The sequence below is a fragment of the Protopterus annectens genome, chromosome 3.part1, assembly GCF_019279795.1.
Source record: "Protopterus annectens isolate FY-2018-M chromosome 3.part1, PAN1.0, whole genome shotgun sequence".
Classification (NCBI taxonomy): Eukaryota; Metazoa; Chordata; order Ceratodontiformes; family Protopteridae; genus Protopterus; species Protopterus annectens.
In genome coordinates this window covers 1494332356-1494347551 of record NC_056732.1, presented here as the reverse complement: position 1 = coordinate 1494347551, position 15196 = coordinate 1494332356, and the positions used below count along the sequence as shown (strand labels likewise).

The window sequence follows — 15196 nt, the reverse complement described above, 5'->3', positions numbered from 1 at the left end:
ACACCATACATACATATATTTACAATATGATGTAATAATATAAGTTAATGTTAATTGTGCACTAAGTTGTATGACAGTTTATATAATAATATTCACTGTCCCAATTTTTTACACTTAAATTGTACATCATGGTGAAAACCTAAACTAGCAACCTATAAATCAAGTAATAGCAAATTATAAATTGATCCAAAATGGAACTATTCTAATGAAATATCTAATAAATCATACCATGGAAGTTAACAGGGGCGGCTCGTGGCATCGGACTGCCGGACTGCAGCCCCCTCAGCTAAAAAGAAGAAGAAATATAAAAAAAAAAATACCTTTGCAGCTGTTTAATGTAAAAATTTGAGTCTGCGACTGAAGTATGCTCACTTAACTCCGCCTCGCTGCGGTTTTAAACAGATTTTTTTTTTGTTTTGATTGCAGCCCAGTGGTGTAATGAAGGCATCATTGTGATGCCCAGAAGTCTATGTGGTTCCAAACCGCATAGAATTGGAAGGGGCTCGGACTGCGATGTCCGCAGGCACGTCATGACGTGCTTGCTGGGCTAAAGGCTGCTGATTGGTTGTCGCTCTCTTCCCGGGCTTTATGCGCTGGGAAAAGAGCGAGAATCAGTCAGTTGAGCTGTGGGCTTGACTTGTGGTGTCCAATTTTATTATTTGGCAATTGGCATTGGATTTTAATTTTTTTTTTTATTTGGGCGGATTTTGTCAGCTGTGCTGTGCAGCCTGTGCTAGCCTAGCCTGAAGGATGAAGAACAGAAGAAGAAAGAAGAAGAAAGAAAAGAAGTTAGAGAAGTTAGAGAAGAACAGAGTGGAAGGTGCAGAATTAAAGTAAGTATTGTAGCTTATGTAAATGTGCAGAGAATCCCACCCGTCCAAGGTAGACACAAGTACTAGAGTGGCTTTTCATCTGTCCTTGATTTTTACAGAATGGTCTGGTTTCTGTCATATTTTTTGTACTGTTGATTTATGCTTATTACTCAAAGTGCCTGTTGCTCTGTGTTTAAGTAGCAATACTTTAATGACCATCAGGTAAGCTTGGCTGAGATTGCAAGATGCAAGTAAGCTTTAATAAGCATACTGTTAAAGAATTGCCAACATTGAAAGCCTTTCTGTTGCCATGTAGAGAATACTTAACTAGATAATGTATAAGCCTTGGGTATTGAAATGCATATGCCAGTATTTGTAATAAAGGACAGAATTACATTATTTTAAGAGTCTCATTACACTTGGAGACTTCCAGTCATCTCTGCAGGCTTTACCCGTAAACCGAATGCCAATCGTGGTCCATAACCCGTACAGTAATCCTTTTAAGCAATGTATCTTGAGCTTATTTCTTGTTTGCTTTTCATTTTTACTTTGATCATGTTTTCCCCATGAAACAAGTAGATGTCAGGCAGCAGGTCTTTTTTGGATAAGGAACATTTTTACAAGTGGGGCATCAGAGATTTCTACTTTCAGCATGTTACTTGGTACTTTAATAAAGCTGAATATAAATTATAATTAGAACTGCAGTGCAAGAAGTGGTTTGAGTTGAGTGCTGCTTGTTTTCTTATACTTGATTTTGACTGGCATTCCATTAATCTATTTAAAAAAAAGTAATTTATTTTTTCATGCCTCACAACCTTTTTTGTTTCCATCTAGATATTACGCTGTCATGCAGCCAATGCATTGAAATATTTTTATTCTTCTACACTTCATTTTGTCTTGATTGGACTCTCATAATGATGGTTTGGCACCCAGGGCAGTATATTTAGTTTTTGTGGTTTGCTACTACAGGTGTGTGTGTGGTAGGGAATACCTTGGGCTTGAACCCTGTACCTTGTATGCAGGTGTTAAAGATCTGAATTCCCTACCCACCACCATTTGTAAAAAAAAATTGCAGATTTTTGCCTCATATTTGATCTGATCGGTTCCTCATAATATCTGTGATTTGTAAATGCTGCAATGCTTGATATTTGATAGTGCAGTGGTAGCATTGCTGCCTCACAGCTGCAGGTTCTCAGGTTTGATTCTTGGCTGGGTTGCCTTCTTTGTGGGGTCTGTATCTTCTCCCTGTGTTTGTGTGGGTTTGCTTTTGTGTCCTCCCATGTTACAAAGACATGTCTGCATTATTTCTTCCTGGGCCTCTGCTGAACATTTTTTTTGTTCCAAGTCAGACTGTCCTGATTAACAAATGTTAAATAAAATTGACAGGCATTTGAATTTCAGACTTCAGGTTTCTGAAGGTTTAATTCCTTGTATATTTGATGGGGCAGTGGTAGTATTGTTGCCTCACAGCTATAGGTTTTCTGGTTTGATTCTTTGCTGGGGTGCCTTCTGTGTGGAGTCTGCATCTCCTCCCTGTGTTTGTGTGGATTTGCTCTGGTGCCCTGTCATTTTACAAAGATGTGTCTGCAGTATTTCTCCCTGGGTCTTTGCTGAAAATTGTTTTTGTTCTGTCAGCAGTAAAATTGACAGGCATTTGAATTTCAGACTTCATGTTCTTCAGAAAATACATAGTAAGACAACCGTAACACAACCTTTTATTCTATCAATTTTCTAAGTTTATAAGATGAATATTTGAAATGTGTCCCTATTTTTGGGACTGTATTCCCCCATTATTGGCTTTGTCCAGGTTTTTTGTGCTAAGGTTGACAGCTACGGCAAGAACTGAATTCACTGAATATGTTTGAGGGCTGTATTCCCTCATTACTGGGTTTGTCCAGGTGTTTTGTACTAAGAGGTTGACAGCTGTGGTGAGAACTGAATTCACTAAATGATAGCCATTTAAGTTTCAGTCTTCTCTTTTACAAAGCAGCTGATTTGGCGCAGTGGTATGTCGCTCTGACTGTTTTGCACAGGGACCTTGGCAGTAAAATGTATGGTGGTAACACAGCATTTTATTCTAGCAACTTTCCAAGATTATACAAGCAATGTTTAATGTGTCCCTGGTTTTGGGCTTTTGACAAATACATTTTGGCTTTTTCCAGTTTTCTTGTGCTGCAAAGTTGAGATGCAGTTGAGTATTGAGTACATTTTACAAGGAGCTGAGACCTGCGGGGGAACAGAAGTTTAATGTTGCTTAAGTGAAGTTAGTTTGCCTTGTTAATAGCACAACAGGTTGTGTACTTGCTTTTGATGCAGAAGGCTGTGGGTTCTACTCCCACAAGGGGTGGATGCTGCCGTACTGAGAATGTTCTCCTTGGTGAAGATACTAACTATGAGTCTGTTATCAGTTTGCCATCCATTTCCTCTTGCAATATTACTAGCTTATTGTTTTAATGTAATATAGGCAATTTATTCCTGAGGGGCAACAGACACTTTATTTTTCGATGAAACCATGAAATATAAAGGTGTTTGCTAGCAGCAACCTCTTCATTACTTACAGATTTCTTTAATGTGGAATTATTTAGATGACTTTTACTTCTTCAGAGATTGTGCATATTTACTGATAATGGACTGTACAATTGTGCATATTTACTAATAATGGTGGACTGTGGAATTGTGCATATTTACTGATAATAGTTGACTGTAAAATTGTGCATATTTACTAATAATGGTGGACTGTGGAAGTCTGAGTAGACTTTTATGATAAATGTTCTGAACTGGGCAGTTTTGCCATTATGGGTGCATGCGTTTTGTTTCATTGCTTACTGGAACAATGTTCAAAACAAATTTAAAACGCCCTCTAACAACTGTACTGTATTGTACAAGGAATATAATTTAGTACAATGAGGAAGGTGTATCAAAGAGCACATGTATGTTTCATATGCAAGGGGCCTGTGATTTGAAAACAGCCCAAAATTAATCTTTATCTGCCACTGGCAAAATGTATTTTCTTTGAATGTGGGTTTCAATGCTGTTTCAATGAATGTGAGTTTCAAGGGCAGAGAAGCTTTAATGCTAAGTTTTCATTGAGAGACCGCATTGCTTTGTTTAGCAGATGACTTAGTATTTGTGCTATAAAATACAAAATAAAACTTTCAAATGAAGTCCAACTTATTATAGAAGTAAAGCAGTATGCACATTAGTGTTTATGGTAAATGGAGTGAAATAGCCAAGAAATGGTTCAGTGGAATGACTGCAGAGGCTCCATTCAACCATGATTTTGTCAGGGGGGAAGGGCAGCAAACTCAGACAGGCCCAGCTGAACTATACCTCCCAACTGTCTAGATTTTCAAAGAATGAATAGATTTTTGCTTCTTATTTTTGGTTTGTTCTTCATAAAATTTGTAGTTTTCTGGCAAATCATTTAGGAATTAAGTCACTAAATAATGATACACTGAGTTTCAGATTTCATAACCTTCAGAAAAATGCATGCTAAAGTAAGAACTGTTATTCTATCAACTGTCTCAATTTATACAAGAGCAATTTTAGTACTGTTTATATGTTCCCCAATATATTTGGCCTTGTTCAGATTTACTGCATTAACAGGTTGAGAGGTACATGCAAATAAATTGCTTTATAGAATTAGGCATAGCCAACCTTTCAACTGTCCCCGATTTTGGCTCAAAATGTTGCTCTTCACCCTAATAATCCCTCCATAAAATAGCAATTTTGGAAGAAAACATGGAGGGTTTACAATTAAGAAATAACTGTAATAATCAAAGTTATAGATTACTTGAAATGCATGTAGATTCTTTTATTTTGTCAGCTGCTCAAGTTAGCAGTACTAATATTAAAGTGTCCCTTCTTTGACAGGTTCCCAGCTGTATTGTGTGGCTATTTTATATTTTTGCATCACATTTTTGGTCCATTTTTCATAAAATTGTGTTTTTTGGCAAATTAGTGACAAATCACTAAAGACTGAAGTTAGAAAATAATGACAGACATTTGAGTTTCAGATTTTATACTGTTAAAAATTCATACTAATGCAAGACCTATTCTATTATCTTTCTAAGTTTATTAGAGCAATATTTAAAAATTGTCCTTATTTTTGGGCCTTTGTCCCACTTCTGTGTATGGCTTTGTCCAGATTTCTTGCTCTGAGGTTGAGAGGTATGACAAATGTGTCAGGGCCATCACAGTCAGCCAGAGACATTTCAAATTGTGACATACTTGTTGCACCCCACTCCCCCATGTAGTGACTCTGGATGTGTCTAAGCAAGGCAAGGAGAAGTTATGCAGTGTAAATGTGCAGTGTGTGTCCCCATCCAAGGTAGACACAAGTACTACAGTGGCTTTTCACCTGTCCTTGATTTTGCAGAACGGTCTGGTTTCTGTCATATTTTTGTACTGTTGATTTATGCTTATTACGCAGATTTATGCTTATTACTCAGAAAGTGCCTGTTGCTCTGTGTTGAAGTAGCAATGCTTTAATGACCATAAGGTAAGCTTGTCTGAGATCATAAGATGCAAGTAAGCTTTAATAAGCATACTGTTAAAGAATTGCCAACATTGAAAGCCTTTCTGTTGTTGCCATGCAGAGAATACTTGACTAGATAATGTATAAGCCTTGGGTATTAAAGGACAGGATTCCATTATTTTAAAACGCTCATTACACTTGTTGGAGACTTCCAGTCATCTCTACAGACTTTACCCATAAACTAAACAGAATGCCAATCATGTGTGGTCCATAACCTGTACAGTAATCCTTTAAGCAGTGTATCTTGAGCTTGTTTCTTGTTTGCTTTTCAGTTTTTACTTTGATCATGTTTTTCCCATGAAACAAGTAGATAGTTGTCAGGCAGCAGGTCTTTTTTGGATAAGAAGCATTTTTACAAGTGGAGGCATCACAGAGATTTCTACTTTCAGCATGTTACTTGGTACTTTAATAAAGCTGAATATAAATTATAATTAGAAATGCAGTGCAAGGAGAAGTGGTTTGAGTTGAGTGCTTCTTGTTTTTCTTATACTTGATTTTGACTGGCATTCCAGTTATGTATTTAAAAAGTAATTTATTTTTTCATGCCTCACAACCTTTTGTTTCCAACTAGATATTAAGTAAGCTGTCATGCAGCCAATGCATTGAATATTTTTATTCTTCTACACTTATTTTTGTCTTGATTGGACTCTCATAATGATGGTTTGGCACCCAGGGCAGCGTATTTAATTAAAGTTAGTTTTTGTGGTTTTGAGCATTGCTCCTCCCCTTTCTAGTTGGCCACACCCCTCCCCCTTGACCCCCACCCATTCAGCTGTCTCCTGCAGCCCCCCTTTGATTTGAAGTCAACAGCCGCCACTGGAAGTTAATAACACTAAAATGGTGACACAAAAATAGTGTCCACCAAAAAAAACCATATTGGTTACTAATCAATAACGTCTCAAATTATACACATGTACTAATCATGTGTATAACAAAAAACATTTAATATTAATAACTTCATTGAGACCTGGGAATTGATCAGCCCCCAATAATAATTGCCAAACGGCTTCCTTCTGTTCTAATCTATTGTTGACATCTCCCATGAATGTGCCTTTATCTGTGAAATCCAAAATGAAAAATTCAAACTTTTTAAATTCTCTGCATGTCAAAGCATGTCTTGCTAGAGCATTATTTTTGTCCTTATTCTTTATTGCCAGGACATGTTCGTATATCCTGCGTTTCAAAACTCGCACAGTTTTGCCTACATAAAAGCATTCGCAGGTCACACAAGAAGCTAAATATACGACATGATCACTGTGACAATTGAAATACTTTCGTGCCCAAAAAGTTCTTTTTATGTGCTTCAAAGTAACAAAGGACATATTACTTATAAATCTACATTGTCTGCAATTGTTACAGGCAAAGGTACCCTTTTAGTAGTTACCTCTCTAGCCCTAACTTGTGATGACAAATCTACTTTTTCCAAGATCTTTTTGATGTTATTGACTGTTTTATAAGTAAATTTTGGTCTCATTCCTAAACAACCTACTAGGTCTTTGTTACCCAGAATTATTCTCCAGTTTTTCTCTATAATGTTCTTAATCTCCCATAGTTCATTCACTATAGGGAGCGGAAATGCTGTGTAGAACATATTCAAATCCTGCTCATTTTTATTTAGAATCTGACTTTCTTGTTGTACTATTCTTGGTGTTTCTACTAATATATCAGTGGCTAACAAAATTGGTTTTGCTACACCCTCCCTTAGTTTTGTTACTTCCTTCTCCAACTTTTTGATCCAATTGATGTTATAACCCCTCACAACGAACATCTTCCTCAAGACAACTAGTTCGTCTCGGTAGATGTTGTCCTCTGTAGTCAATCTACTTAGCCTTATCATCTGCCCCTTCACAACACTCTTTTTCATATGTTGGGGATGAAGGCTATCTTTGTGGAGGTATTGATTTGTGAAACAAGATTTCCTATAAATCTTACTTGAGATCTTACCATTAATGTGGTTTATGTAGAGGTACAGATCTAAAAAGTTAATATCTCTACCAAAATTTCCCAATTTAAAGTATAGGAAATTCATAGTGTTATTCAGGTCAGTAATCATTTCACTGAACTCATGTTTCTCACCTTTCCATAGGAAAAACAAATCATCTATGTACCTGAAGTACATTTGGACCTTCTCAAAACTAGGATGGTTTTTCAAAAACCTCTGTTCCCAATTTGCCATTACTATATTGGCAAAAGCCGGGGCTACTCTAGCCCCCATCGCTACTCCTGATGTTTGTTTGTAAAACACATTATTAAATTTGAAAAAGTTATTATCAAGTACTATTTCCATAAGGGAACATAAAGTATTAACCTTATCGCCACTCATCTCTGTGTTATGCACTAAATAGTCTCTCATATATTCTATCCCTTCCACCTGGTCAATAGAAGTGTATAGACTCCTGACATCCAATGTTGCAAAGTTCACTTCCTCTTGTACTGTTTGAACTTTCCCTAAAATTTCCAAAAGTTGCCAAGAGTCCAAGAGAAAATATTCCGCTTTTTGTGCCACAGGATTTAAAATACTATCAAGCCAAATAGAAATGTTTTCAGTTTTTGAATTTTTGGCCGATACTATTGGCCTAAAGGTTAGATCTTCTAAGCCATAATGTAATTTAGGTATACCAAAAAATGTGCCATTTTGGGATGTTCTACAAGAAGAAAATCATAATCATTCTTCTCGATTTCACCCTGACAGAACATGTCAAATAAAAGAACATCAATTTTCCTAAAACTGATTTTCACAAATTCTGTGGTAACTTTACAGTAATTGGCAGTGTCTTTTAACATATCTATTATTCCTCTATTATAGTCATTGGTGTTCGTAACTATAATGAAGATGGCATATACATGTACAAGCACCTACATGGTGCCTCTCTCCACATGATAGTGCTCAACTATGTCCCTGCCATGGAGGTAATGGTGTATGAAGCATGGTTTGAGCCTTCTGCAATGCAGAGGGCGGCAAAATGAAGTTATGTACTTATTCCAGCTGTGTTGTCTATCTTGATTTATCCTTGACAGATGGGTCTGGTTCCCATATCGGAACCGACTCGGCCGTTACTACAGCTCGCACCAGCCAAAAATTCTTGAGCTTTATCTCTACCCACAATTCCTCTGTTACAATTACCTCAGACTGAATTTGCAGAAAAAGTATACATAGTAGAAAGGAGCCCAAATGGAAGCCATATCTACTATGCTTGAAAAATCATAATAATTCAAGGCTATATAATCCACGTCACCAAAAAATCTTTAAAGGCTGGGGGATGGAGGGAGGGGAGTCAAGGATAAATGAAGATAGACAACGCAGCTGGAACATTATGGTAAGTGCATAACTTCTTTATTTGATGCTGTCAATCTTCATTTTATCCTTGGCAGATGAGACAGAGTCCCCATCTACCTAAGATCTTGGGTGGACTCATGGAAGGATATTCCTGAGCACCACCAAACCAAAGGATGCCCTTCCCCTAGAGACCAAGTCCAATTTGTAATGAGTAATAAAGATATAGGGAGAAGCCCAAGTAGCTGCTGTACATATATCATCCATTGAAGCTCTGGACTAGAACACTGATGAGGTGGCTGCAAACATTGTAGAAGGTGCTTTCACAGGCCTAGGCAAGGTTAATTTGTTTTTTTCATAGATAAATGAAATGCAGTCTTTTAGGCATTTAGCCAGAGTCACCTTGCTGACTGACTTACCTAACTTTGCACTGGAAAAGGAAACACGCAGTTGGTCTGATATCAAAATGTCTTTTGTTCTGTGAAGACAGAAATTTAATTGTCTGTGAACATCTAGTAAATGTGAGGAATATTTACCTTTGTTGGAAAAAATTGGAATGAAATCTGGTAAATGAATTGTTTGATTGATGTTAGACTCTGAGACTACCTTGGGTAAAAAGCAGGGGTTTGCTCATAAGAAACTTAATCTTTGTGTAAAATCAGATAAGGAAGTTTACACGACAAGGCCTGGATTTCTGAAATCTTTCTGGCAGAGGTTATAGCTACCAGAAACAGTGTATTTCAAGACAAAAACTTCAAATCACATTCTGCAGAGGGTTCAAAGGGAGACTGTAGTATGGCCTGTGACACTAAGCTTAGATTCCAAAGAGGTGTTTGATCTTTGAAAGGGGATTCAACAAAAGTGTGCCTCTTAGGAATGATTTACAAAGTCTATGACAGGCTAAAGAACTTTCTTCCAAACCATCGTGGAAATTAGAAATTGTAGCTAATTGTAATCTGATGGTAGAAGGGGAAGCCCCAGCATGAAAAAGAGAGGCTAAAAAGTCTAAAATATGCTCTATAGAAGCAGAAAAGGGATTAAGATATTTTTCATGGGCCCAAATGGTAAATTTCTTCTATTTGCTAGAGTACAGTTTACGAGTGGAAGGTTTATGAGCCAACAAGTGGATGTGGCATCCTATGGAGGAAATATTTGGATGCCTATCAGCTAATGAAATTGGAGGATCATGCTGTCAGTTTGAGGTTCAAAATATCTGGATGAACAAGTCCATCTTGATGGGCAGAAGGTCTTGAACCAGGTCCAGAGTTCAGGGTTGCTGCTTCAGATAAGGCCAAAGGAAGGGGAACCATGTCTGCCAAGTCCAAAAGAGAGCAATGAGGATTACAGTGCTTTTCAACCTGAGTGCTTTCTGTAAGAATTTTGGAATTAGGGGTATTGGAGGAAAGACATACAGGAGACTGGGGGGCCAACTGTAGAGCAGAGCTTCTCTAGGTGACTTCCCTGGCAGGGGGAATCAGGGCAAAGTAATTGCTGCACTTGTTGTTTAGGGGGAGGCAAACAGATCACAGCAAGGTCAACCCCATTAATGGAAGATCATTTCCACCACTTCTGGATTTAAAGACCACTAGTGAGGCTGGAGGATACATCTGCTCAGTTTGTCTGTAATCACATTGGAACTCCTATGAATGTGCATTGCTATTAGAAAGAGGTTGGAAGAGATCGCCCACTGCCAGATTCTGAGGGCTTCTCGACAAAGGGAATAAGACTTGGTTCCTCCCTGCTTGTTGATGGACCAAACTACTGACATACTGTCTGTTTGAATTGCATTTGTCCACTGAAGAAGAGCTGTTTGAAAGGCCTGTAAAATTACAAGTACTGCTCTTAGCTCCAGGACATTAATGTGCAAGTTGGCCTCTAATGGGTACTAAGTGTCTTAGACAGTCTTGCCCAGAAAATGCCCCCACATCTAATCTGGGAGACATCTGTGGTCAGTATGGCCATGGGCTCTGGAAGACCAAAGGGGGAGACCATGGAGAATTTGTTCAGAATCCATCCACCAAAGTAGATCCTCCTTGCAATAATTGGTGATCAGAATTTGGTCTGACAAGGGCTGGCGAAGGATAGACCGCTGAGAAGCTAGTAGCCATTGCAGAATTCTCATATGAAACCTCACTGCAGGTACTAGAGTTATTGAGGTTGCTATTGGCCCTAGAATTTGCAAAACTAGTTGACCAGGAACTCTCTTTCTGCAGATTATCTTTTGAACTTTAACCATAATTCTTTGGAGCCCCTCTGGAGGAAGAGATGCTATAGTTGTCACCATATATAGTACAGCCCCTATGAATTCTAAATTTTGTGTTGGAGTCAATTGGGATTTCTCAAGATTTACTGTAATCTCCAAGAGTGCACAGATCTTGAGAGAGTAATCCCAGGCTACTATCAACTGATGCCTGGTCAAAGTGGTTATGAGCCAGCCGTCTAAGTATGGAAACACCCAGAATCCTTGCAGTTAAGTGAGCTGCTACTGCTGCCATACATTTGGTGAACATCCTGGGGGCTGTGGTGAGACCAAAGGGCAGCACTCTGAATTGGTAATGACTGGCTCCCAGCCAGAAGTGGAGGAACTTCCTGGAGTGTTTGTCCATTTTTATGTGGTAATATGCATCCTGAAGAACTATCGAGCAATCCAGTTGTTTTTCTTCAGAAAGGGAAGAATTGACTATACCATGACTATCCAGAACTTTGTTTGACAAACTGATTTGTTCAGCATACTAAGATCCAAAATTGATCTCCAGCCCCCTGTCTTTTCTTGGCACTAAAAATAATCTTGAGTAGGTTCCGGATCCTTTCTGGTCTGGTGGGACATCTTGGATGACCCTTTTGTCCAGCGTTTTTTGAATTTCTTGCACTGCTAAATCCCTCTGATTGGGTGGAACGTCAGGGATTTTTTTGTGCACAGCAGAAGGATGGGAAAAGTGAATGATATAGCCTCTGGATAAGATCCATTGTACCCAGGAACCTGTTGTTATGTTTAGCCAGGTGTTTAGGTGCAAGGACAAACATCCCCAACTGCCTCCAGATGACGATAATTAGGCCTCCATTCAGGAGTGCTGAAAGGGCTTACCTGGAAAGAAATCTCTGAAGCCCTGGTTTTGCGGACCACCTCTGGCAGCATCTTCAGTTTTGGTTCTCCCCTCTGCCACTGAGGGAACTCCCACTAAGCGTGTCTTGTACAGGCCCTTGGGATTTTTTGAACCACATCTTTCCACCACTCATCTGGTTCCTAGAAAAGGACCTCAGGCAGGAGGAGAAATGTACACCCACAGCAGAAAGGGTCTGAACATCCTTCTCACAGCTGGATAAAGTCTCTAGCTTTTGGGCCAAACAAGGATGTTCCATCAAAAGCAGCATTGAGGAAAGAAGACTTGAATGGTTCCGCAAAGTCACATAGACACATCCAGGTGTGTCTCCTTATGGCTACGCCTGCACCTGCTGCTCTGGAAGTCCCTTCAGCTGTATGTGAAATTAGCTTCATGGACGAATTAGACACAGACTCTAGGGTGGCTAGCTGTGTAGCCACTTTTTCTTGTACTCCTTCAGCCACAGCCACAGCTCCAGCTAGGGTATCTGACAATTACTTAATTAGATCCTGTATAAGTCTTGCAAAGTGTGCCAAGAAGTTCAAAAGACCTCAGAACAAAGGTCGATGAAGCATAAACCCACTTCCCAAATCTATCAATAGTCCAAGATTCCCTGTTGAATCAATGGACAGATGAACTCTCCTCAGCGAGTTCCTTTTTTGTAGTGGCTACTATGATCGTGGCATACACCAAAACTGTTTATCTTCACGGGCAGATAATATTTTGTCAAGTCTCTTGAGGATGGGTTTGATGGTGTCCAGAGTCTTCCACTCCCACTGTGAAATCAACTGAATGAATTCATCAGCGGGTGGGATCACCCAAGAGGTAAACAGGAGAGTTCTGAAAGCCTGCAGGTAAAAAGATTCCTCCGAGGAAGGGTTTTGGGACTTCCAGCCACATCTTTGCTTTACAATTTGTAGAAAGTCTCCAAAGGAGACATCTTCAGGTGGTGACCATGGGGACCTTTTCCCCTCATCAAAATCTGTGCTCTCAGTGACTGATGCCTGGGTGGAATGTAAGTGCTTCCTCCTGCACTCCTTTTCTGAGGGACCTCCTCAGGGGGATAATCTGGGGAGGTGTCAGAAGATAACAGAACCTGAGCCCGAGAAACCTGAGACTTCAGCACCTGCTGGCCCAGTGGAGAGACAGGTAGAATAACAGAGCCAGAGAGATGCACCTGTTCTGAGGAGAAAGATACCAACTGAGTCACTGTAAGGGACAGGGCCCTCTCCAGTCCCTCGAAGGCCTGCCCCCCAAAAAGGGAAGGCAGCCCAGAACCGAGATAGACTGCCTTGGGGCTGAGGCCACTGTCCACCCCAAAGAACCAACCTTCGAGACAGAAGCTGGAGCTGAACTAACTTAAGCTGAAGCTCTGAGGAGCAGAGATGGGCAAAAAAACCTGGAGTTGAGTCCTGCCCCCCAGAACCAACAGGGTAGCTATGGCTCTGAGAGGTCTCCGATTCCAAAGCCACCAAAGATCTCAGGGGGATTACTGGTTCTGAAGATGTGAAAATCTCAGGTACTGGTAGAGTCGGTGTAGGGAGAATCAGAATAGAAAACTCTAAGGCCTCAGAGGAGGTTAGAGGAGGAGTGGCCAACGGGGTGAAAGAAGACTCATTTCCAAGACCCAAAGGAGTCGAAAGTGAAAGGGGCCTAAAAATCCTCTAACCACAAGATTTTATTCACAAGTCTCTCCACATTGAGCTCAGAAAGATTTTTGGTGGAGCAGATCGATAACATTGAAGGAGATTGAAACCTCTGAAGAAAAACTTCTGGAAGTTCACCAGTGAAAGGGTCTACAGATGGGGAAAAAGAAGTTCTTGGAAAAATCTCCCTTGAATCAGATACTTTAGTCATGGTAGAAGGAGCAGAAATTTTGTTCTGCACTGGGACCTTCAACATCAAAGGACATGTCATAGTTTTGGTGCCGGGGAAGTAGTCATCACCGATAGTTTAGAGTCAGTGGCCTCCGGTTCTGAGGATACGTTTGGAACTGAGGATTTTAATTTCTTAGGTTTTGGAACCGGTGGCTAAGTTGGAACCGAGAGACTCCTCTTTTTTCCTTTGTCCATGGAAGATGAGGATGAAGGGGAGGATGGCACAGTGGTGCAACAGTAGCATTGTTGCCTCACAGCAAGAGGTTCTCTGGTTCAATTCTTGGCTGGAGTGCCTTCTGTGAGGAGTCTGCATGTCCTCCCTGCGTTCTTGTGGGTTTCCTCCTGGTGCTCCTGTTTCCTCCCATGTTCAAAGACATGCATCTGGAGCATTTCACCCTGAGCCTCCACTGAAAATTGGCTTCGTTCCAAGTCTGACATTCCCTGTTAACAGATGTTAAATAAATAAAAATAAATAAATGTGAGTTTTGTCTTTATCTGCAGTAGATAAGGCTTCACCAAAGGTGGAGAGAATCAAACCTTTCAAAATAAGTTTATTGTTGTCTCCCAACGAGGGCTCGATGACTGAACCCATGAGAATGAAAATCAAAAGATGGGCTTTTGTGGCCGCACTTCTGGCATTTTTTAAAACCAGAAGGGGACTTACCGTTCTCAGCCATGTCAAAAAATTACGACTGGAAGACAGTCACTCACACTCGCACTCACACCGAAAGCTTAAGAGAGATAATGAGAGAGAGAGAAAAAGAAACATTTTTTTTTCTTGTAAGTGAAAGAAAGGGAAGGGGAAAAACTATCAACAATGATAGTTACAGAAAATACAACAAGGTGTATGGGGAAAGAATATCAACAATGATATTTAAAGTTACACTAATGTGCACGAAAGGAGGGAAAGAGAGAGAAAATATTAAACTATAGAGTAGAGGATTAAGTACAGGAAAAATAGAGAGAAATCTCTAAGAAATAGAATGAAAGTTTACTTAAACCCAATAAAACTCAAGAGCACTGGCAAAACCTGACTGTTTTGGAAAAGAGGCAAATGAGATCTGAGGTAATTGTGAGAGATGAATTGTGGGTAGAGTTGAAGTTCAAAAGTGTTTGGCTGGAGCGAGCTGTAGTAACAGCCGAGCTGGTTCTGATATTGGAACCAGACCCATCTGTTAGTGTCAAGGATAAAATGAAGATTGACAACATCAGATCATGCACTTTTGCAACCACTGTAAGGTCAGCCTCTAACATGTAAACTTTAGCTAATACAAATGCTACTCCTACCATCATAGTGCAGTCTCTGTCAATGTCCACTAGAAAATTGCAACATACAGCTTCACTGGTGGCCATACCTAATCATGCAATTTTTATACATTTCTGAATTGTTCCTCCATATTGTATACCCTCATTTGCATTTGTCATTGGTTTCATTATCATAATGTTGCTCATTTCCATATCCTTATCTACTCATTTGCAGAAGATACTGACCATGCTATTTTGCTTTGTTGGACAATGGTGCTGTTTGTGTCTCTGAATTGGTTTTGCCTTGTACGTCACTACTCATTGTGCAACTCTGCCTTATTCTTTGGGTT

General features: G+C 39.7%; 1 protein-coding gene across 1 annotated transcript in view; it reads right to left on the bottom strand.

Annotated features, from left to right (window-relative positions):
* The window catches only part of DLEC1 (DLEC1 cilia and flagella associated protein), a 2498134-nt gene that overhangs the window by 2074650 nt on the left and 408288 nt on the right, over positions 1 to 15196 (bottom strand). The gene's annotated exons all lie outside the window — the stretch shown is intronic.